Source organism: Dipodomys merriami, unplaced genomic scaffold (genome assembly GCF_024711535.1).
Source record: "Dipodomys merriami isolate MVZ:Mamm:240054 unplaced genomic scaffold, mDipMer1.0.p SCAF_2, whole genome shotgun sequence".
NCBI lineage: Eukaryota > Metazoa > Chordata > Mammalia > Rodentia > Heteromyidae > Dipodomys > Dipodomys merriami.
In genome coordinates, this window is record NW_027203381.1 from 86,851,397 (window position 1) to 86,875,567 (window position 24,171).

A 24,171-nucleotide genomic window follows, 5' to 3' on the forward strand; every position below is an offset into this window, starting at 1 on the left:
TAATATTCAAGCAATTTTCTTCTAAGAATATAATCAGCAACATTGTCATGAAACCAAGAGAAATAAAAGAAAAGTTTTATTTGTGTCAAAGTCTCAATCTGGTTTTAAATTTCAACTAGGAGTTTCTGGAAAACTATCACCCCCCCCCCAGTTTATTACTGCTAAGCTTCATAGATGTCATAAGTAAACTTACCTACAATTAGGTCCAACATCTGCTGTTATCTAAATCTTTAATTTAAGAATAGGAAGCCTATGACAGAGAAGTGAAAATGAGCTTCCAAGATATCAGTGTGGTTTTTAACCTTGAACAGCAGTTACTTATGTAATTCTGAAGATGATGATGCATGTTAGGAATTTGTAAATACTTGAGAAGTAATTCAGTGTTGTAATCAGAAATCTTAGCACTCTGTTTGATGCCAGTAAAAATGGTTATTTTATGACTCTTTGAGTAACTTTCTTTTTGACTTCTGTCTCTGACAGCATCTCCAAATTACATAGTCAGAACCCTGAACATATAACTTAGATGCTACAAATTTACTGCTACTTTAAACAAAACTTTTTCCAATAAGAAATAATACAATATAGAGACAATGGATGCATGTTTTCACTTATATGTGGAAGCTACATTTAGCTTATACATTTATAAGTAAATTCATGGGTGATACACAAGTATCACCTACAAAATTAACTAGCGTGAGGGAAGAGGTGGATTGGGAGGAATAGTTGATAATATTAAAAGGTTGACATTGATTAAGATGTGTTATATTCATAAGCTCCTTTGTTAAATAATAACTCTTTGTAAAGCTACTGAAAGACAATACAAAAATAAAGAGAAAAGAACCAGGGATGAGCAAAAATGGAGAAAAAATATAAATATTTATCTTTTTTTTTAATTTGGTGCTAGGCTCGAACCTACATTCTCATGTAGGTGAGTAAATATTTTATCAGAACTATACCCTCAGCAGAAAGAGATTATTTTTAAAATAACTTCATAGTTTTATTTATTAAACTAAATTTCATTAAAATTTTAAGTTATTTCTAGTTTTCAATTTTAATATTCTTGGACATACTTGAGGTGAGACTAAAGAGAAGTTATAAAAATAATCATGTTTCTCTAATTAGACTTTCTAATTCAGAACTTGATGGTTTTATGACGATGATCTTATTCCTCCAGAAAGAGAGCTGGTCACAGTCAAGGAAAAGAGGCTTTTGATGAAAAAAAAAAAAAAATCCAGCCTCCTTCCTCTTGGATCAGTGGTCCTCTGTGTTAGGTCACACTGGTTCACAGTCAATACTGGGGCCACACATTATAATGGAATTATGATCAGTCCCAGAATTTCATCTATGTTTCCACACTCTTTTGCACATGTGGCTTCCTGTCCTTTTCTCTGACAATCTTTGACAACCATCCCCACTTCTGATTAGACTCCTTGGTAAATTCCTTATCTTCGTTTCAATAAATTCCCAAAAGCTCTTAGGAATGGTACATTCCTTTTTTATTATTTGTTTTTCTTTTAATGTGTACTACATTTAATTTGTTAAGTGCGAAACAGATATGTGTTCATTATCCATGCAAAAATAAGCTATTCACCAATGGGTTCTCACTAGTGAGGTAATGTTGGATGCCCTGGCTCCACTCAGGTGATCCAATAGGCAGGCCACAGGTGCTTAGAACACCCACAAGTAAACCAAGAATGAGACAAAAGAGTGATCTTTTTTTTTTTTTGAGCTGAAGATAGTTTTTTTTAAGTAACTTACTGTTATTATAGAGGTGATGTGCAGAGTGCTTACAATTACATGAGTCAAGCAATGAATACATTTCCTTTTGTACAGTGTTTTCTGTTCCCTCAATCTCTCCCAGTCCCTCCCATTCTTCTCCACCCACCAGTTGTACAGTTCACTTTCATCTGTGTCCAGTGACCTCCACTGCTACACTTTTCACACTTCACCCCTTGAGTTCTATACCCTCATTGTCCCCCTTCCTAAGATATAAAACTTGAATACACTATACATAGAGAACACAAAATAATAAAAAATTAAAAGTATTTTTAAAAAGAGAGAGACCTATTGTTTCTATATCTTCAAGTTTATTTTTATACATATATATACATAATTTATATAAAAATAAACAGGCACAAAAGCATAGTGCCTTTGAGTTTCTCTCCTAAGAGTATCCTCTTTTGGTCTCATTGTATATATCTACAACCCTATATAATTTATCATTTATCTGTTCCATATGGACTCCACTTGCTTATTCTTTTGTTATCTTTGGTAATCATTTCTAAATTTTTTTCATTTTATGGTTTTTAGTATTGGTTCTTCTGAGCTCTTGGGTGGAAAAACATGAAAAAAAAACCCAAACTCACTCATTTTACTGATTGTTATATTCAACTAAGTCTTAGGAGTCCATGAATAATGAAAAGGAAATCAATACAAAAGATACGATACCCCATTTCTAGCTTGTGCTACATATTTGTGAAAATTAAGCATTTATAATTAGAATTGATCATTTATATTCTACCCTGCTTACACAACTGTTCCACTTACAAATGCATCTTGTTGTTCTCCATTTAATTCTGCCGGCCAAACCACACAATTTGCCATGAGTGTCTTTATCTAATACCTTAGAGACTATTTGTATTACACATGCCATTTAGAATGATAGTATATCTTAAGATTATAATAGAAATGTTATATTTTATATTATAAAAAATGAGCTAAGGTACCAACAGTTAAATTTAGATCAGTGTACTCCTACACACGATTCTGTGGTCATTGTTAGACATTTCAGACATTTGTCACTAATGGATATTGAAAGTTGTGAGACAGAATTGAAATGAAACACAATAATTCCATAATGAATCATAAAATGAACTATAACCAGAGGTTACAGTAGCATTAACATTTTAGAAAAGAAACCTGGCACATATAACCAAGTAATGGATTTAGTATCATAAACAATGCAACTAGCCAACATCCTCCATCTTGGGACAGATTATATTGAGGAAGTATTACTTTCTTAAATGTGTCAAGGCTGGTGAATATGAATTTTTGTATAAGGAAATATCAGCTGACATACATCAAGTTAAAGTTCACTCAATAACCTGTATTGCTTGAAAATGCCACTGTCATGAAAAACAAAGGTTGTATAAGTATTTTAGGATGAACAAAAGTCTCACATTGAATAGAGAATCAGTAGTCTAAATTACATTGTGTGGATATGATGTAAATAAATATATACATACATTTCTGAAACTTAAATCTCAACATTAGAATTAGATGAAGACTATAAATAATTATTTCTTCAAATTTATTTGTTTTTTTTTATTTTATATGTTTGGACTCCAAAACAAATAATCTAAATTTGCTAATAGACATTATTGTGGTCTGCTTTGTTGAATCTTGACTTGGACAATGCAAAATAAGCCGTTAATATACAATAATACCATCTATAGTTTCTGAGACCTCTATGCTTTTAAATTTTCATTTACTATAAAATTTAATATGAACACTTATTATATTATTATTCCATTAAAAAGTAAAGTAATAAGTATAGTTGTGTGTTTATCAATAACTGGGTATAATGTAAGATGTGGTTTATATTTCTACTTTCTTTGTTTTTTCATGTGCATTTCAGTCATTTCATCATGTAATTTTGAGTGTTGGCTAGTTTTATAGTGATTATAACATAGGATGGGAAGGAGAAACAAAGGAGGAGGCTACAATGTTTGATAAGAAATATACTTATTATCTTGCCCATGTAATTGTAACCCCTCTGTACAGTATTTTCACAATTAAAAAAAAGTTTTGGAAAAGAAGATTTCTTTTTTATTAGGTAAAATACAATCAAATTCTCTAAAATAAATTTTGATTAATAAATTTTATAGAAGATTTGAGGTTTGGGTGATAGGTAAGTAATGATTATAGCTTCTCAGTTCAATAATTTTCTCTAAGTTTTGTCTGTTACCACTATTTTGTTTTGATTTTGGATTTTGCGGTTTCTTTCTTTTTTAAAAAAATTGTACAGATGGCTCCTAACAATGGTTCAATTTGTGTTGGAACAAACATGGTGTAAATTCTATAGAAGCTATTTTTTAAATAGAGATTTTTTTTTCTCTCCTCAGACTGCAGATATGTTATGATATTCTTTCTGTGCTGGGTAATGACAGCTCCCACTCAGCCTAGGAAAACAAAGGGTAAACAATTAAGCCCGACAGTGTACTGTGGGGCTGGATACTGTGTTTTATATATTTGCATCACATCATAGCTACAAAATACAGTCAATGTGTGTGCATAAGACACAGAACACTTTATTGCAAAATTGACATTATGTCAGATGATTTTAAACAACTCTAGCCTAAGGATCAGTTTTGATCTTGTTTAAGATGGACTAAGTACTGTTGTATGTTCAGGAGATTGAAGTGTTTAACAAATTTTTAATACATGATTTTTTCAACTTATGAAGGGGTTTTTAGGACATTTTAAGTTGTGTTTGTATATACCTGCATAAATATCATTATGTATTTATGCAATACAAAATGATGGTTTGATATATGTATGCACTGCCTCATTAAAAGAAGCCAGTTAATGTCTCTCCTCACATACTTATATTTTGTGATGAGAACATTAAAAATACATTATTCTGGCAATTTTCATACAATAACTAACTACTAATGATAGTCACCTTGTATTACAATAGTGTGTTAGACCTAATTCATTCTTTCTTGTTAAAACAATGCACGTTTGGAGCAATGTCTTTATTAACATCTTTGACAAACCTCTTAACCTCCACACCCTTGAAACTGACATTCCTTTTATGAATGTTTATTCATATTTATGCTGTTCATATAAGTAAGATCATGCAATAATTTCTTTTGGGCCTGGCCTAAATTACTCAATACTGTTATCTAGGTTCATTCATGTTGCTTCTCATAACAAATTTTCCTTCTTTTATTTTATTTTTTACTTTTATTGCAAAGGTATGTACATTGGGGTTACAGTTACATGAGTCAGATAAAAAGGAAATTTCTTTTTGAACAAAAAAGTGCTGGAGCTCCCTCCCAGTTTTTCCTTCCCATCCACACTCATAAGTTGTAGAGTTCATTTTCAACAGTGTCTATCTGTGTCCCTCTTACCCTTATTAAGACAGATAAACAAACAAAAGGAAAAGAAACCAAACACAGAAATAAAGAAAGAAACCTTTTATTTCCATTTCTTGGAGTTCATTTTAATAAATACTATGTATATGATCATATGCACATAGCTATTGTGTGCCTTTTTGATCCTGTCCTGAGAATATCCTCCTTAGTCTCACTGGGTGTGATTGCCTAGATATCTGTATATTTATCATGCCCCTGTGTACTTTTTCTTTTACTGTTTAGTGTGTTTAATTGTATATTTATAGGCATATTCTAGTTACCACAAATGAGGAAAACCATGTAATATATGTTACTCTAGATCTGTTTTACTTCACTTAATAATATTTTTTCTAATTATTTCCATTTCCTTACTAATGGTACAATATCATTCTTCCTGATGGATAAGTACAATATATGAAAATGTGGCATATATCTCTATTATATATCTATACTCTATCTTTCTATCAAATTTTCTAGATCTATTTATTCACTGATGGGCATCTAGATTGATTCCATATCTTGGCTATAGAAAACAATGCTGCAATGTAAATGATTGTGCTGGTAGCTTTAGTTTGGCCTCATTTTTGTTCTTTTGGATAAATGCCCAAGAGTGGAATTGCTGAGTCATGGGGAATCTCTATGTTTAGTCTTTTGAGAAACCACCATACTGCTTTCCAGAGTGGTTGAACAAGTTTACATTGCCACCAAAATTTCTGTCTTTTTAAAGGTTACTATTACATTGTGTGTATATGCTACATTGTGTGGATCCATTCCCTCTTTGATGAATGCCTCTGCTAATTCCTTCTTTTATGTATTGAGAATGTTTGCATTGAACAAGCTAGTAAAGATATCCTTTCCAAATAACTGATTTCATTTCCTTTTAAATAAACTGACAAGTAGAATTGCTTCATTCATGTGGTCCTTCAATTCTGAATGATTTGTGAAACCTCTATTTCACAGTAACTATGCTAATTTGCATTCCCACCAGTATTGTGTAAAGACTCCTTTTTTTGTGTATTCCCCCATACTTACCTATTGTCTCTTTTAGTACACATATTGAGTATGACTTCGATTTGAATTTCTCTGATGATCAGTGGTCTTTCATGTTTTGAATTTTTTCCTGTTCTTATTGTTTATTTGCATGTTTTTTTGTTATTTATATTCTTCATAGTACTGAGTTTGAACTCAGAATCTCACAATTGGTACATTTGAGCCATGTCTTTTGCCCTTTTCCTTTATTGTTTAGATTTTTGCCTGGGGTTGTCCTCAGAGCTTGATTCTCTTATCTCTACCTCCCAGTAACTGAGATCACAGACATATTACACTGCTCAAGTTGTTAGTTGAGATGATTGTGATATTTTTTTCCCTGAGCTGTTCTCAACTTGTGGTACGTCTAATCTGTAACTCAAATAATTAGGGTTGCAGTTGTATAGCTCCACTCTCTTTCTGCATTCTCTTTTCCTGAGAAATATCTGTTTTGGTTATTTGGTCATTTGCCCAATTTTCCATATGATAGTTAGTATTTTTTAATATATTGATTATCTTCAAGTAGGTGTACAAAGGAGTTGCCATTCAACAAAACAGTTTATGAATATAATTCCTCTTAATTAATGTCACCCCTTTCAACATTTTCACCACTTCTCCCACCCCTCCCTACCATCACTTTTCTTAATTTTTAGGTCATCTATTGAATTTCTTTTGCCATTTAACAAAGCAAGTTATATACACGGTGAATCTTGATCTGTATTGTTCCTTCAACATCTTCATCTCCTTTCTACACATCTCTTCCTTTATTTTTTGATGGTTAGCATTCTTGCTACTGCTTGAGTTATTCAAGTTTTTTTTTAATGTTCACTTTTTAAAGAATGCCTGGTTTTAAAATATTTTCTCCTATCCCCTAGGTTATCGCTTCACTCTGGGGATTGATTACTTTTCTGTGTAGCATATTGTTATTGTAACAGTAGTAATGGTAGCTGTAGTATTATTAGTTTTTACTTTCTGACCTGATATACATTGTACAGGAAACTATGAGTGGAATGCATTCTCTTTTGGTCTGGGCATCATTTTCTCTTTTGTTTACTGTTTCAATAGCATAAAACTTTGGACTTATTTTTTTTAAGTAAAGAGAGTTTTTTATAAACTGTTACTATACAGTTTTCTATTTCTCCTAAATACTGCATGAGTTTTAAATATTTTATTGTAAAGATACTATACAGAGGGGTTACAGTTACATGAGTAAGGTAATGAATACATTTCCTATTGAGCATTGTTACCCTCCTTTTTTCCTCTACCATCCCTCCCCTCCCCACCTCCCAGTCTCCTCCTTCCCCCCCCCCCCACCAAAGTTGTAAAGTTCGTTTCAACATAGTGTATTGTTCACTCATTGTTATAATGGGTCATCCTGTATCCTTATTTCAGCATTTTGATATTTCCCTTCCCCTCGCCAAATTAGAAAAATGAATCTACAAGATTCAGGGCACTGGAATCAAATACAGTGAAAACAGGGATTATACCATGGAGAAGAAGATACAAAAGAAACCAAAAAAATCACATAGTATATTATAAGTACATTTAAAAACAATAGCAAGAAAGATAAAACCTCTCATGGCCCTATCTTGGGGTTCATTTCGCTTAGCATCATCTTATATGGCCATATGTACATTTTATGCTTGTCCTAGACATACACTAGTTATTACAAATAAGGGAAACCATGGGCCCTATGTTTTTTGGGCCTGGTTTACTTCACTTAATATAATTTTTTCCAAGTCTTTCCATTTCCTAACAAATAGGTGGTATCATTCTTTCTTTCTGATGTAGGCATAGAATTCCATTATATACATATGTGTGTATATATGTGCATATATATATGTAAAAGATTTTCTTGATCCATTCATTTACTGAGGGACATCTGGGTTGGTTCCATCTAAGCTATGGTAAATAATGTTGTGAGAAACATAGTTGTACTGGTAGCTATAGTATGGCCTTGTTTGTATACCACATGATTTTAAAAGGCTACTATTGTTAGAATATTAAATGTATAGAAAGTGCACAAATTCTCTGTGTGTATTTAGCACAGTTCAGTATCTTAACCCCTGAAGATCTCTATGGCTTTCTGAATCTTCAATTCCTTTAAAGAGCTTTTATCCAGTTATATCATCATTTTAAGCAATATTAAAACCATTTCTCCATACTTGGATTTAGATAAAATTTTCATTGTACATTCATAGCAAAATTAGTGCCTTCCCACACTAAATGGTAAGCAAGGTTTTTAATCACATGAGAAAATATTTTGTTGTGATTGGCTAATATATTTCAAATCACTGATATTAGTTTTTAGGTCTTTACCTCAGTTTTAACACTTATTTATATTTAATCTGGTCATAACCACTACTAATCATGCTATTTTCTTCATGGAGATAGAAATTTCCATCCAGCATCATATATCCATTTTTTAAAATATTTCTAGCAATGTGATTAATTGTTTCAGCCATTAATAGTCTGAAAGCATGTTTCTTTGACCTTGATATTTAAAGAACATTCTTCTGGGGTAAAGGATTTGATATTGACAAGATTGTTTGCTTGTCTGTTCTCCTTAATTCTTTATGCTCATCATTCTACTCCTTTTTTGCATGTTTCTGTGTTGGAGGAGTCATCTGTTGTCACTCATGTTGGCCTGTTCACCTGCTGTGTCCTTTTGTTGTTTGGTTTCTTCTGAGAATTCTTTTTTTTGTGTGTGTGTAGGAGGGGTGGGGGGGGTCTGGTCCTGGAGCCTGAACTCTGGGCCTGGACACTGTCCCTCAGCAGTTCAGCTCAAGGGGAGCACTCTACCACTTGAGCCACAGCGCCACTTCCTGCTTTTTTCTTTTTGCTTATGTGGTGCTGAGGAATCAAACCCAGGGCCTCATGCATGCAAGGCAAGCGCTCTACTACTGAGCCACCTTCCCAGCCCCTTCTGATAATTCTTTTGTTGGTTTAAACATTTTGATTATAACATCTTAGTATATTCTTCATGGTATGTGCTATAGCAAATATTTTTCTCACATCTGTGGATTGCAGTTTCATCAAATATTAGCATTGAATTATTATTTTTCAAAATATATTTGTCATACTCTTCTGGATAAAAATAATCACAGATATAATAATCACTGAAAGTTATTGTATAAGCATAATGATGCTAGTTTTTCTTTGTAATTTTTCTTGACTACATTACATGTGGCATCATTATAATAATTTGTTCTAAAGTCTATAAATCTTATCTTTTATAAAATACAAATGCTATGACACTCTGAAAACATTACAGGATGGAATAGGAGAAACCCTAGGTCTCCTTGGCTCAGGTCGAAATTTTCTGAATAGAGACCCGGAAGCACAACAAATCAAAGAAAGGTTGGACAAATGGGATTGCATAAGATTGCAGAGCTTCTGCAGGGCAAATGACATAGCTGGCAAGATCAATAGAAAGCCCACTGATTGGGAGAAGATCTTCACTAGCCATACAACGGACAAGGGTCTCATATCTAAAATATACTTGGAACTCAAAAAATTAAACCCCCCAACAACAAATCCTCAAAGAAACAACTGCCCAATAAATAAGTGGGCGAAAGACTTAAAGAGAAGCTTCTCTGAAGAAGAAAGAAGGATGGCCAATAGACACATGAAGAAATGTTCAACATCCCTAGCCATAAAAGAAATGCAAATCCAAACAACATTGAGATATCACCTCACTCCAGTTAGAACAGCAAAAATCAAGAACTCTAACAACAACAGATGCTGGAGGGGATGTGGACAGAAAGGAACCTTACTTCATTGTTGGTGGGAATGTAAACTTGTTCAACCACTTTGGAAAGCAGTATGGAGGTTCCTCAAAAGACTTCACATAGATCTCCCCTATGATCCAGCAATCCCACTTTTGGGCATTTACCCAAATGTTTACAAACAAGACCACACTAAAGCTACCAGCACAACTATGTTTATTGCAGCATTATTTACCATAGCTAAGACATGGAACCAACCCAGATGCCCCTCAGTAGATGAATGGATCAAGAAAATGTGGTATATATACACAATGGAATTCTATGCCTCCATCAGAAAGAATGACATTTCCCCATTTGTTAGGAAATGGAAAGGTTTGGAAAAAATTATATTAAGTGAAGTAAGCCAGGCCCAAAGAAGCATAGGTCCCATGGTTTCCCTTATTTGCAATATCTAGTATAGGTATGAGTCAAGCGGAAAAGGTCAGATAATGTGATGTTAGGAAAATGAATCCTTAAATATGTATTTTAATGTTTTCGTTTCTTTCATGCATGTGTTTCTAACGCATTTATAAGATTATTTCTTTGTTGCTTTGTATGTCCCTCCCCCACAGTGTAACCCCCGTTTTCACTATATTTGATGTCAGTATAACATGTGGAGGAGATGGGGACAAACAAGTCGTTTAAGGATTCAGGTGGACCTGTTGCAACAATGAGAAGTACAAAATGTCATGTCAAAACCAGCTTTACAATGTCGGTGTGTGGGGGGGAGGGGGGTATAATTGGGTGGGGGGAGGGGGGTAAAATTTGGTGGGGGGAGGGGGGAGGCGGGGAAGGGAAGTGAAGGGTAAACAAAGGAGGAGGCTGCAATGCTTGGTAAGAAATGTATGCATTATCCTGCCCATGTAATTGTAGCCCCTCTGTACAGTATGTTCTCAAATAAAATAAAATACAATTTAAAAAAAATACAAATGCTATTAATTCTGCTCAGTGTAAACTTTGTCTTGAGAACTACTATGAGTTCTATTTTTATCAGTTTAATATGTCTATGCCCCTGAGTAAAATATTCAGCCTTTATCCTAATTTCACAACCTTGCTAGATATAACTGTAGTAGTTGTTTACATGTACAGCCTTATAATATTAATAACACATAGGTTATTTCTATTGGTCTGACAACCATGAGTCATTATTTTCTTATTAACCTGCTTAGTAGGTTTTATTTTATCACACATATCTAAATTTACCCCTTGAGTACTAAGCATTATAGTACTTACATAAATCATAGTAAGCTTTGTTCTTGAGCATTAAATTATATGGAAATAATTTGACCCTTTGGGGTCTTGTTTTTTATGTTTTACTTTTAAATACTAGAGTTTCTCTAGTATTTAAAGGAAAGGAAATAATAAACACATTACCAGAAAGAAATCTAGGCAATGAATTTGGGGAATATATAGAAATAATTGTCTTTGATTTTCTTCTTTCAGAAACTACTGTTTATTTAATGCCTAGTTAAAGTCATTATGTTTTATATTATGTATTTTTATGTTTTAAATGAGAATGTAAAACTCACTCAGCACTTAGATACAAAGATAGTGCTATATTTTTTTCTTATGTCATTTCTACTTATTGAGGAAAGTATCTGAGATTCTAGGACTTTTCTCCTATGTACCTCCAATATCCTGGTAAATGCTCATTGTATTGCAATGATCTTTTCCTTGGAATCTCACAACTTCCAAAGGATTAAAACAGAATCATCTGAATGAAAATATACTTGTAACAAAGGAAATTTACTTCTTCAATTATGTTGCTTTTTACTAGCATATATTAATTGTATAAAAACTACTTTGTGATAATATTCTATATAATAATGTACATTGATTAAAATGATCATTTCCATTACATTTTTATTCTCTTTCTCCTTCTTATAAATAATTTTGATATGCTATATTATTCTATTTTTTTATTTCCATACATTCATGTAAGTACCCACATCAGACTTAACTTTCTTTCACCCTCTCCTTATATCCTCTAATCTCCCACCTTCTAGATAGTCCCCAAGTTTTCAATATTTGTCTTTCTCAGTCTTATTTTTCTTAGTAGGATCTTCTAGAAAGGCTTGGATTTTAAGAAAGGCATAACTAACTTAAACCCTAGGTCACAGTATTAGAACAAAACTTCACTTTCTTACATAAGATTCTGCAGCATACCAAAATGAACGGTCATGTTCAGAGATGCAAACAAATTCTTTTCCAACTCTCTCAGAAGATACTCAATAAATGGTTTTTAAGACTCAAGTTTGGAACAAAAGTAGACATAAAACCAGGAGCCATTTGGGGTTTACTAAAGTGTTTACTAAAGTGTATGTTGATAAGGTTTCAGATCATTTTCTATTTCAAGTTGATGAGCTGTGAAAAATGCTCGAGAGGAAATGTACTCATTACCTTACTCATGGAACTGTAACCCCTCTGTACAGTATTTTACTATATATATATATATATATATATATATATATAAGGAATTTCCCAAATGGCATGGTGTCCTTAGGATAGACATGTGTGTACAAATTCAGACAATCCATCCTGCTTTTCCCCTTGCAAACTTTTCTAAAATAGTATAAAAATAGGAGTAGATGAGTAACATTCTGTTTCTCATCATTGGAAAGATAGATGGAAAGGACATGAAACATTATTTTGTAAATAACTTCATTTTCTAACTTTGTAAAAAGAAGAACTATAGTTTGGGGGATCCTTCCCAATAACTCTTAGCTCTACATAGCAAAAGCCTACTGAGAGTTGGCCCAAAATAGAGCATGGGAATATGAAGAATAAATATAAAGTCATGTAAAAGAGTTTAACATATCTATGATGAGACAGCAAAGTGAAAGGAGTTGGTTTTTTTCACTTTAAATAGAAACTTTCAGAATCTTCATACTTTACCAAAACACGTTTTATGGAATGGTTCAAAAACAGGTGTTAAATTGCATAGAGAATATATAATGATCTTTGTCAGGAGTTTATATTTTTGAAAGATATCAAAAATTCAGGAGCAATTTTTTAAAAGTGTTTCTTGTTTAGCTAAGGGAATATAAACTTTAGGTAATCCATCCTAGGGCAAAAGAATTCTGCAATGTCGGCATATTTATACTCACAAATAAATGACATACTAGCCTCCTCTCCCCTGCCCCCAATAAGAGAATCTGAAAGTGAATGAAAAGTGCCAAAAATGTGTGCCTTCTCAATGCTCTTAAGTTTATTTGCTTAAATTCATTTGCCTCCCTAAAGAACTCACTTCACAATTATCATCATCTCCCAATTACACTCTAATTTATACTTTCTTTAATAGGCAACTAATTAAAGAATATGAGAGAAAATACAGAAGAGAGCTAGAATAAAAACGATAGGAGGAGAGGGAGACAGAAGAGAGATAGCACACAGACATACATAAAGACCCATAAACACATGTTCTACAGAACAGGCAAAGCACTAACCTACCCACCTGAGGCTCTGAGTCAAACTCTAGCACCATCAAATGAAGTCAATAGTTCCTGAAATGAAAACCAATCAAATAGTTGAAGACAGAAGGCAAACCGATGAGCCTGCCCAGTGGTATTTTCCTTCAGGGACAAACCCATAGAAGAGTGGCCAGGCACCGGTGGCTCATGCCTATAATCCTAGCTACCAGTTAAGAGGCTGAGATCTGAGAATCGAGGTTCAAAGCCAGACTGGGAAGGAAAGTCTGTGAGACTCTTAGATCTAATGAATCACTCAAAAAACCGGACGTGGTGTTGTGGCTCATGTGGTAGAGTGCTCGCCTTGAGACCTGAGGGACAGCACCCAGGCCTAGAGTTCAAACCCCACAACTGACAAAAAAAAAAAGAAAGAAAAAAGAAAAAGAGACACAGAAGAGTAAATGTAACTGTTACCCCTCTGTCCCTCTGTACAGTATCTTTACAATAAAATATATGTATTTAAAAAAAAGTAAATGTGTTTGATAACAAATTTACCACTAATGTGAAAGTTAATCTTTGAGCCCTGGAGACTATTTCTACTACAGGTATTATCTTTGAGAAATAAAAAAAACTTCAATATAGGCATGTGTAATTGCATTAGAAATTAATTTCTGTTAACTAGCAAATTTCCAAAGGAATTTAACATTTCTTATTATCAAATAAGTTTAAGTGGTCTAACCCAATTGCTAATGATTGCTTTTCACTGAAAAGCAGAAGCTACTTGATAAATCTGTTCTTCTTTTAGAACACTAGGACAGAGACTTTACTTTGAGGGCAATCATAATTTATTGCAATTACATTTAATGCATGGTAACGATACTGGCATTATGTGTAGTCTGAGTTTTTCTAGTGATTGCTGTCTTGCTATTATCATCCTGTTGTGTAGGCACAAAAAGCATGCTATTAGTCATAAAACAAAATAATGGTCAAAGAAATGGGATCTCGTCTTCACAAATGAAAGAATGGCTTGTTTGTAGTGTTGATGGACTCAGAAGAATTCTCTTTTATGCAGGGCATCCTATTATAATAGAAAAATACCAGACATTCTATACATAGTGTGTGCTTTTCTGGAGTGTCTATTTTTCTTTTCTTAGGAATAAGCATTGGTCAAAACATATTTAAATAATTAGAATGCTACTAAGCATTTAGTGAACCCTTATTCGTACATGGAAGAACATTATATCTTGTTCTTATTCTTCTTCACATCACGAAATGTCATCATAAGAATTCAGCACATTGAAAAGTACAAGGGACAAAGATACGAAGAAAGCATAGTGTCTTATGTCTTATCCCGAAGTTTTATAATTATTTTGAAACAAATATCATAGACTACTAGATACCTGGGATATGGGATCCCAGGAGATAGTTAACTTGCACTACTAAGGCTGATTTATAAGTAGAACCTAAGCATCCATGACTAGTCTCAGTTCACTATAACAAGTCAGTTCTGTGCAGGAAGCATGGGTAAGTACGGAATGTAGTAGATAGTATAAGCAAATCACTGCAGAAGGAGCACAGAGTAATCTATAAAAGCCATTCATTTAAATGATGTTGTTAAAGGAAAAAAATAGTAGAAAACTATAAAAAGTTCAATTTTGATCTGAGGGTAAATACTTTTTCTCTTTTTATATTATATTTTGTTTTGATGTAAAGGTACAATACAGAGGGGTTACAGTTACATAAATAAGGCAATGAGTGCATTTCTTGTCAAACATCATTACTTCCTCCATTTTTCTCCTACTCCTCCCCACTTTTGCTCCCCCCCACCATGTTGTAAAGTTCATTTCCAGCATAGTGTCTTGGGAGTATCATTGTTTCATTGGGTCACCTTTGTCCTTGTTTCCCCATTGTTGTTTTTAGGACTAGAAAAGCATTTGTTTGCATAAGCAAAGTTTCTTTAAAAATATGTTACTAGGAAGTGGCACTGTGGCTGAAGTGGTAGAGAACTTGCCTGGAGCTGAAGAGCTGAGGGAAAACACCCAGGCCCAGAGTTCAAGCCCCGCCACCAACCAAAAAAAAAATCAAAAATAATATGTTACTAAATATCACAATAAAATCTAAGCCTTATGTACTTGTTTGTTTGTTTGTTTCACTTTATCCTGTAATCATGTCTACTGGTCAAGTTTTTATAATCTTTTACAATGGCCAGCTGTAGTCTGCACAAGAAAGAAAAAAAGAAAAAAGTGAATTTCTTACAAACTGGCCTACATTATATATTTCATTAAATAGTTATGGAAATATTTCTTTAAATATTCAACATTATTTGATTCCTAGAATACTGATTTTTATATCTGGAAAAGTTCAGTTGTTAATGGCTGAAATATCCCTCTGAATTTTAGAGCAGCCACAGAGGCTTTTAGTTTGTTCTTATTTATTCTTAGTGGAACTGAATGCTGTAAGTTACCACCCCACTCTGTACTCTGAAAAGTAAATTACAGTGCTTTGCCACCTCAGAAGCACATTTTATTTGAGTAACAATCACTCATTTGTGACAACATGTGCCATCCTGTTTTCAATGCCTTCAACCACCTCAAAAAAGATTTCAAATGTATGATATTATCAAAAAATTTCCACCTTTTTCATTTTTATGAATACAAATCAAGAAACACACATGCTTAAATATCCCTCAAACAGATGTTTTAAAAATGGGACTTGGTTTTGGTTGATTCAAAAGTTTAGGTGTTTTATTTTTAACAATAGTACATTTAAAACATGTTTGTAAATCTGCAGCTTTCCAGTTAAGAATTTTTTTCATTGAAATAATACTATTTTTAATATGGGCGTAAGTCTCCTACAGTAAACCTAACATATAGAGTACTTAAACTGAGTGCTATGACATATATCTAATCTTACTTACCCAGTAGATGGAGTTTTTGAAGATCAATGTCTCTAGAGCTCATCTCTATCAATAAAAGTCTCGATACCATTTTCTACGCCTGCTATTTCACCTATATGAAAAGAACTAATAGGATCATGGCTTGGACAATCCTCGGCAAGAAACAAAACCATATTTAAAATAATAAGCAAAAAGTTATGAAAACATGAACCAACTAGCAGAGCGCCTAGCAAGCAAAAAGCCCTGAGTTCAAACCCTCGCTTGGCCAAATTAATTAATGCATTAATTTATTTTAAAATCTGTAGGTATTCATTTTACTTCAAGAATCACAGTGATATCAGAAATCTTAAATAACTTCTCTGGAATTTTCAGAATCTTAAACTTCAATTCAATGCCCTCTATGTATGGGTTTGCTTACCTGATTTTTTTTTAAATTTAAAAATCTTTGTATTCTACTCTATAGCAGTAATTTGTTTTGTTTTGGAAGAAATGCATAAAATGGAAGGTCATTTAGGGTGATAACACTTCAAATTGTAAATGAACTCTTTTGGTATTTAATTAGTTATTTCAGATACAAAGAGAGCTCCTGTGATTTGATACAAAAATTAGCTATCTTTCTGGAACATGTTAACAACGCTTGATATGGCCCTAGTGAGGAAAGAGAAGGTATTTCCATCTTGTACTTGAAAGTACAGAAACTGGTAGGCATGTTCTTCCACCCCTCTAGTCATTTACTTATTTATTTTACTATTTACACACATTCATTCCTTCTTCCAAAGAGGATTTTTTTTTTTTTTTTGTTGGTCATGGGGCTTGAACTCTGGGCTTGGGCGCTGTCCCTCAGCTCTTCAGCTCAAGGCGAGCGCTCTACCACTTGAGCTACAGCTCCACTTCCGGTTTTCTAGTGGTTTATTGGAGATAGGAGTCTCACGGTCTTTCCTGCCCGGGCTGGCTTTGAACCGCGATTCTCAGATCTCAGCCTCCTGAGTAGCTAGGATTACAGGCGTGAGCCACCGGCGCCCAGCGAGGATTCTTTACAGTTAGTAAATATCTAGGAAGGACAAGTTTAGTCTCAAAGTGTCATCAAGGTCAGATGATAGCATATAACAGGCTCTGAATTTTCTGCCCTAGAGAATTTCTACAGGACTTGGGAAATGAGCAGCTAGTAATCTGAGAGGAGAATTGAGTCCATTAGAAATTTCTATCATTTATATAATTCCTTTCATTTATTTCTTCTTCAGAATGCTTTGCAAACATTAAACTAAATAATTAAGTGAAAGCAATTTGTAGGTTAAGGCATACTTACAAACAACTGCTTGTCACAGGGAAGAAATACGTGTCCTTGTTGTTTATTATTTCATTACTAGACTTATGGGAGGCTTTTTAGTTTTAATAGCCTTATTCAAGATATCAAGGCCGCTGGGCTAGAAGTCCTCCTGGTAAAGTCACCTTTCAGGGGACTAAACAATGATGGTCATCATCGATACAACTTAGCTTACTTGAGAAGAGCTGCTAGGTGAGGCTTAACTGAAGATACTGAAGGTATTTTTTTGTTTGTTCAGAGAACTAAAATTCCCTTAACTTTATATATTTTTAAATCTCAATCTTTTGTAAAAAATGCAAAATTGATTTCAAAAGCAGATCATCATGCAATTTATACATTTCGAAGAAATCTGTAACTTTTAACCTCTATAAAATGCTAAGTAAATTCATAGGAATTGTGAAATGTCTCATAAAGGAAAATTTGTGGGCATATATAAATTTTTTCTCAGGAGCCCAAATGTCTTCTTGAAAAACCAAAGGCTTGCAGCCATAAAATAGGCCTCTAATTTGCCAAGGTTTCAATATTAAAATGTGCATACCATTATGAAACTTGAAAAAGATGATTGAGAGAAAGAAAGCTAGGATTATACAGGTATGACATTAACCTTTCCTCTGAAAGCTCAAAGACAAAGATTTTTGTCAATTATTAAAATTTAGTTTTTTCTATGAAGTATGTAAAATTTTACATATTTCTAACCAAATAAAAAACTAAATTTTTTCAAAAAAATCATCAGTTCACAATAGAAAAGATCTTCCCAGTTAATTAATAGCTGGGTTATCTTAACACCTAACTTTGGTTTTAGGAAGATAGACTGTCATTGACATCTAATCAATTCCAAATGAAATGAAGGCAATCAGTATTTTGAAGAATCATTAGAATCAGATCTAACAACAAAGTCCCTTTGTTTATACATTTGATTATACTAGCAATAAAATCAAGAGCATTAAAATCTAGAGACTATACTTACCTGCAGTAGAAGCTTAGATTTGGAGGATCTAAATTCCAATGAATAAATCAGTTAGTTTAGAAAATTTAGGTAACAGCAACAGTAAGGAATAACTGTAACAGACATAAAATACAATTATGTCAGGTGTTTCCTCTACTTCTCTAGGCTGGTTCAATGTGCAATCTGACAAATCTACGAGACTGGCATTGGTCTAGCATATTTTGATATTAAGACACAGAACTATTTTTATGTGAGGTGATGTTATTTTGGCTTTTCATATCCTTGTTTGAGTTGTAAATTAAAAGAAAAAAAAGACTGTCAGTACAGAATCTGCTTTTAGTCTGAAATTCACTGATAGTTTGTAAATGCTAAGGCTTTGCTTGTTCAGAAGTTGCTTACCCTCTACAGCATGTCTTTGTTACCAGTGTTCTGACAGTTCTTACTCTGTGGGCCATTACATATTTGCCTGTATATTGAATACTGTAGTTTTTTAAATGCCTGTCAGTTTGTTTTCATTAAAAATCTAAGACAAATCATATATGACCACAAAGGAAGCAAACTATGTTAAAATGCAATTACCAGTATATTGAAATGTTTATCATAGAGTGTATTATCATGGAGTGTATTATCATGGAGTGCTCCATTATTAGTGCTATACAAGAAGGTATGACTAATGTTAGATGTTGTCAGGAAATTCATTGATAGAGTGACTGTTGAACATGTTTGGTGTTCTGCATTCAGTCACTAACAGTAAAAAAAAAAAAGTCAAAATAACATTAATTTTTAAGAAGTAATGGTGCAAAACAGCCTTAAATATGAGAATATTTTATGTGTGCATGTGAAAAGATGTATGATATTTTTGGTAGCACAGTTATAAGCATTACTACACATCATGAATTTTCTACATTCACAATGGAAAGGAGTGATCAATCTAATTGGAAATTCATATATATATATATATATATATATATTCCTTGCCTAAAATCATAATTTTTTAAAAAATATCTAACCTCACAGATCATCAAAGTTCTCACTGGTCTAAAGTACTGTATTTCCACTGGTTTATGTTTTAGACCACTCTATTTTAATTCTTCAAAGTCCAGTCTTTCTGTGTCTGTGACCCAGGACCCTTGTGAAGATTTTTACCACTGTACACATTCCTTCTCCAGTTCATTTCTGGACAATCACTGAACGCCACATCTTTGAAAAATTGATCTTGTTCCACAACATTGTAGCAATTTGCTGCCAGCCTCATTAATACCTCAAGTTGCTGCAACTCCTTTTGTGCCTTTAAAGAAATAGTCTTGGCAACTCAAGCTCTTTTGAAATACAACAGCATGATAATGACAGCAGTCACTAACACCGCTAAGCTCCAAGGAGTTACAATGGTAAATCACAGCACACAGTATATTTTAGGCTCAGTAGGGGTCTTTGCATGTAGGTCTGTTACTATTTGCATTTTCTAACCCCAACAGAGGACTGTGGCCACAACACTGCCAGACGCCAAGCCAGACAAAGACATTTCAAAACATCATACTAAGAACTCATTCCAAAGAAATTGTTAGCTAGTCCATCTCTGTCAACTCGAAAAATAAGAATTCTCTTACCTGGCTTCTCACCGGTGGCTTCCTTTTCCTTGTGTTCATTTTCTTCAATATGGGTTTTTATGATGCTTTAGCTATTGTTTATTGTTATTATCTCACTTTAATTGTATATTTGATGTCCCTAAAACCTTAACCAGCAGCATACAATATAAATAAAATTATCTTGATGTGTGGAGACTGCAGGTGGTGTTTACATTTGTTTTTCTTTCCTCTACTTGAAGTCAGAGAAGTATTTAATTCATTTCCTTCTCTTTCACATATTTTCTTTTTCCCCTATGGCCACCAATTCAGAGAGCTTCTACAATTCACCTCCTGTTCCTACTGTCTCTCAAATATTGTTTTTTAATGTAACATAACTTGCATTGATCTTCAAATGTGTATGAAAGACTTTGACCAGTTTTCTTTCCCAACAATTCTTTTTGAGAAACAAGGATCTCTTCGAGAAAAGATGAATTACATAATTATATTTACAGTCTCATGTTTTAGTGTGTTTCAAATGAGAATGTGTGCATATATTCTGTAGATAGACTCAAAAGTAACTGAAAACTAGATTGCCTACACTTTGCTGAGAGATATAGATCCAGACATTAAAAACAGCAATGCTCATATGAGATTCAAATTCTCCCTTAGGAAATCTAAAGTAATACAAATAACTAACCTTCAGCCCATTATATGCAAGGTCATGTGTGCATTCTTAATGTATCATACCTTCTCAATCGTTCTGTTAGCAACATTTTCTCCATTTTACAGATGTGAGAAATGGTTTAAGAGTGATTGACATATCTGATTGCAGAGCTGGCAAATGACAAAACTAGAATTCAGACTCACAATTTTGAGAAGCCATGTCTCCATCAGGCCTACATGTCACATACTGGTCATGTGAAGATTTAGCACATTGGAGTTTTGGAGTTCTGTGAAAATGTCTGGAGGAATGTTGATTTGAAGTACCAATTTCCTTATAGAATGAATAAAAATCAGCCATTTATCAAACATCAATGGACAAATAATAAACATTTCTCAAAAGAATTACATATGGCTAAAAATTACTAGAAGAAAATCTCAACTTTTTTAGCTATGGTGGAAATGCAAATTGAAAAGGGGGATTCCATCTTAATCCAGTCAGAATGGCCACTATCAACAAAGCAACAAGCATCAAATGCTGGATAGAATGAGAGAGAAAAGGAATTCTTATACACTGTTAGTAGGAAGGTAGATTATTGCAGGCATTCATGAAAATCAGTAACAAAGTTCCTCAAAAGACTACAGATAGAGCTATTATGAAATACTATTATATCACTACATGGCATATGCAAGAAGAAAAAAACAAAGTCACCTTGCTATAGAGATTACAATTAACCATGTTTGTGGTGACAATCTTCAGGAACAAATGAGAAGCTAAAATTGATTAATTGGATATAAATTGTCAGTCACTAGCCACAGAAATGTTCTCCCTAAGATCTGACTGCCACACACTCAAAATTTAGATAGTCTGTGCCACATATAAATTAGGAGCCCTACCTATTCACTTGAACAGTACCATATGTGTCTATTGACATGACCTCATTTAATTGTATTTATTGTTTGGTCTCATTTCTGTGCTGAATCTACTAGATCGTACTGTCTATAAAACAGACCAAAAGACAATGAACATTTACTAAAATTTCATTGGCAGAATTGTCTAAGCATGGTTCACCTTGAACTGATAAAGACTATTTTTTTAAACTTATGCCATCGTTGTAACAAGTATATTCCAAGTTCTGTCAAACACTAACCTACATTTTTTTTTCTGACTCTTTCTGTGTTATGTCCCTGACAACAACTTTGGATTCAGACTCTGGGGTTCTGTACATCTTCAGAATGAGTTCAATATTTATAAACATGTCAAGTAAGTTAAAATAACACCAAGGAAAGCAATAAAGTATGTCACAACATCAATGATCAACCAACTAAACATTTATGGATAGAAAAGGCTAATTGTTATTTAGTCAGAGAATAACTACAAGCTGCTTGACTTGTTTCGTTTCTGTGAAAATTATATTCCCCACAGACTGCCTTTTATCTCCATAATCATACCCAGTGTTTAAATCAAGGCAGATCAATAGAACTCACATTGATATCCAGACTACAAACAGGAACAGCGTTGATGATCTTGGCAAAAGCATTACAGTCACCAATATTCTTACTAATAACATTCTACTTGGTACCAGGAACTGCTAAATATAAAATATATCTCTGTCAAAGTGGAGCACTTTAATCTTGGTTTCAACGACACCATTGCAGGTTAAAGTATAACTAAAGTATGATCTATCCAATGATTCCTTAAACCTGAAATTTATATAAAGCAAAGATATGGTCATATAATTACCATTAGAGAAATATAAAACATGCAATTTTATAGCACTTCTAATTTTGTTGTTTATGCCTTTTACTTTACATCAGGGAACAGGATTTATTAAACAAGCACATTGAGTTGTCCACAAAACATAATTAATTTTGTTTGAAATGCTACTCTACTGGGTACTTACATGAAATTCTATGTCCCTCGTTTGCTGGAAAATGCATTTTGCCTTAGCTTTTATTAAAATCTATCACCCAGCTTCCCTTGTGTTTACCCTATAATTTATATGCCTTTCTAATCACTACCTGCTTCTCTTAGTTAATATATATGCTTGTGTATACATGTTTAAAATTATGCCATTTCCTTTATAAGGCAAAACAAGCCAATTAAATTTAATACTTAATTAAGTACTCCAATTGTCTCCAATTAAATTGTAATGTCTAATAGTTCTTTCTATTAAAACCAAAGCATCAAAGTACACCAAAATGCATTAATCTCAGGAATGTTATTATTACCTAAAATTCTAAATAAATGAATATTTCAGCACTTTTCTTTAGAGAATCTAACATAAGAACTCTTCCTTAAATTGAGATAATATCATAAAGTAGTTTATAAAAGCCTCTACAAATCCTGGGCATGAATAAATTGCCAGGTTAGCTGGATGCACAGTAATTTCAAACATATCTTTCTAAAGTAATTCATAGAGTCAGAAATGTGTTTTGGTAGATGCAATAGCACCAATGACATTGTGAAGATTTATCTGCTTTTTAAAATCTATCGCCAAACGCAAAAGTAATTGTATAATGAAGATAAGATTGTCCATCTGAGATTATTTGTTAGTATTTTCAGTTGCCATTCAAATTCAATTTCTTGTTAGGTAAGTTCTAATTTACTTCATATTGTGTATCTCTAGAATACCAAATTCTAAACTTGCACATGCTTTATACAACACACCTTCACATTGAGATCCCTTGTTGTGATAATCCAGAAATAATTTAGAAGATCACACATAATGAATAGTTATGCAACAGTGGTTCACACCTGTATTCTTAGCTACTAGGGAGGCTGAGATCTGAGGATTGAGGTTGGAAGCAAACCCAGGTAGGAAAGTCCATGAAACTCTTATCTCTGATTAATAATGAACTGAAGCTATACTAGCCTAAAGCAATAAAGCTCAGGGACAATACCCAAGGCTTGAGTTCAAACCTCAGTATCAACACACACACATATAGAATTGATGAATAGGTGAAATGTTTTACAAAATCAATAGAATGTAGCCAGCACTTCCAGAAAATTCTGAAATTCTACACTCTTTTTGATGGAAATAGGAATTGGCCCATAGTTCCATCTCTTTGTGATCATTTAGACATGTTCTGAAGTTCTCTGGCCTGGCAGAGCATGTTATACAATATAGCATGTTACACAATATTTACCTCTAAGACAGCTGGAGTCTCCTCTATTTTGCTGTGTTAACAAAGACATTAGAAAACATTGATTTGGTTCATATGAGCTCATGTATGTAGCCCTCAAACCATTAGATCCAGGCTTATCATTCCTTTAGATAAACTAGTTTGAAGATTCTATGACTAGCAATGGGTTATATGCTAACTTTGAACCAAAACACAAGAAAAAAAATTAGTGTAAATTTCATGTCATGTAATTGAGGCAGATGACTAGAATACTAGTAAAGGCACTCACAAATATGTGCAAGAAGTTGACTTTCTA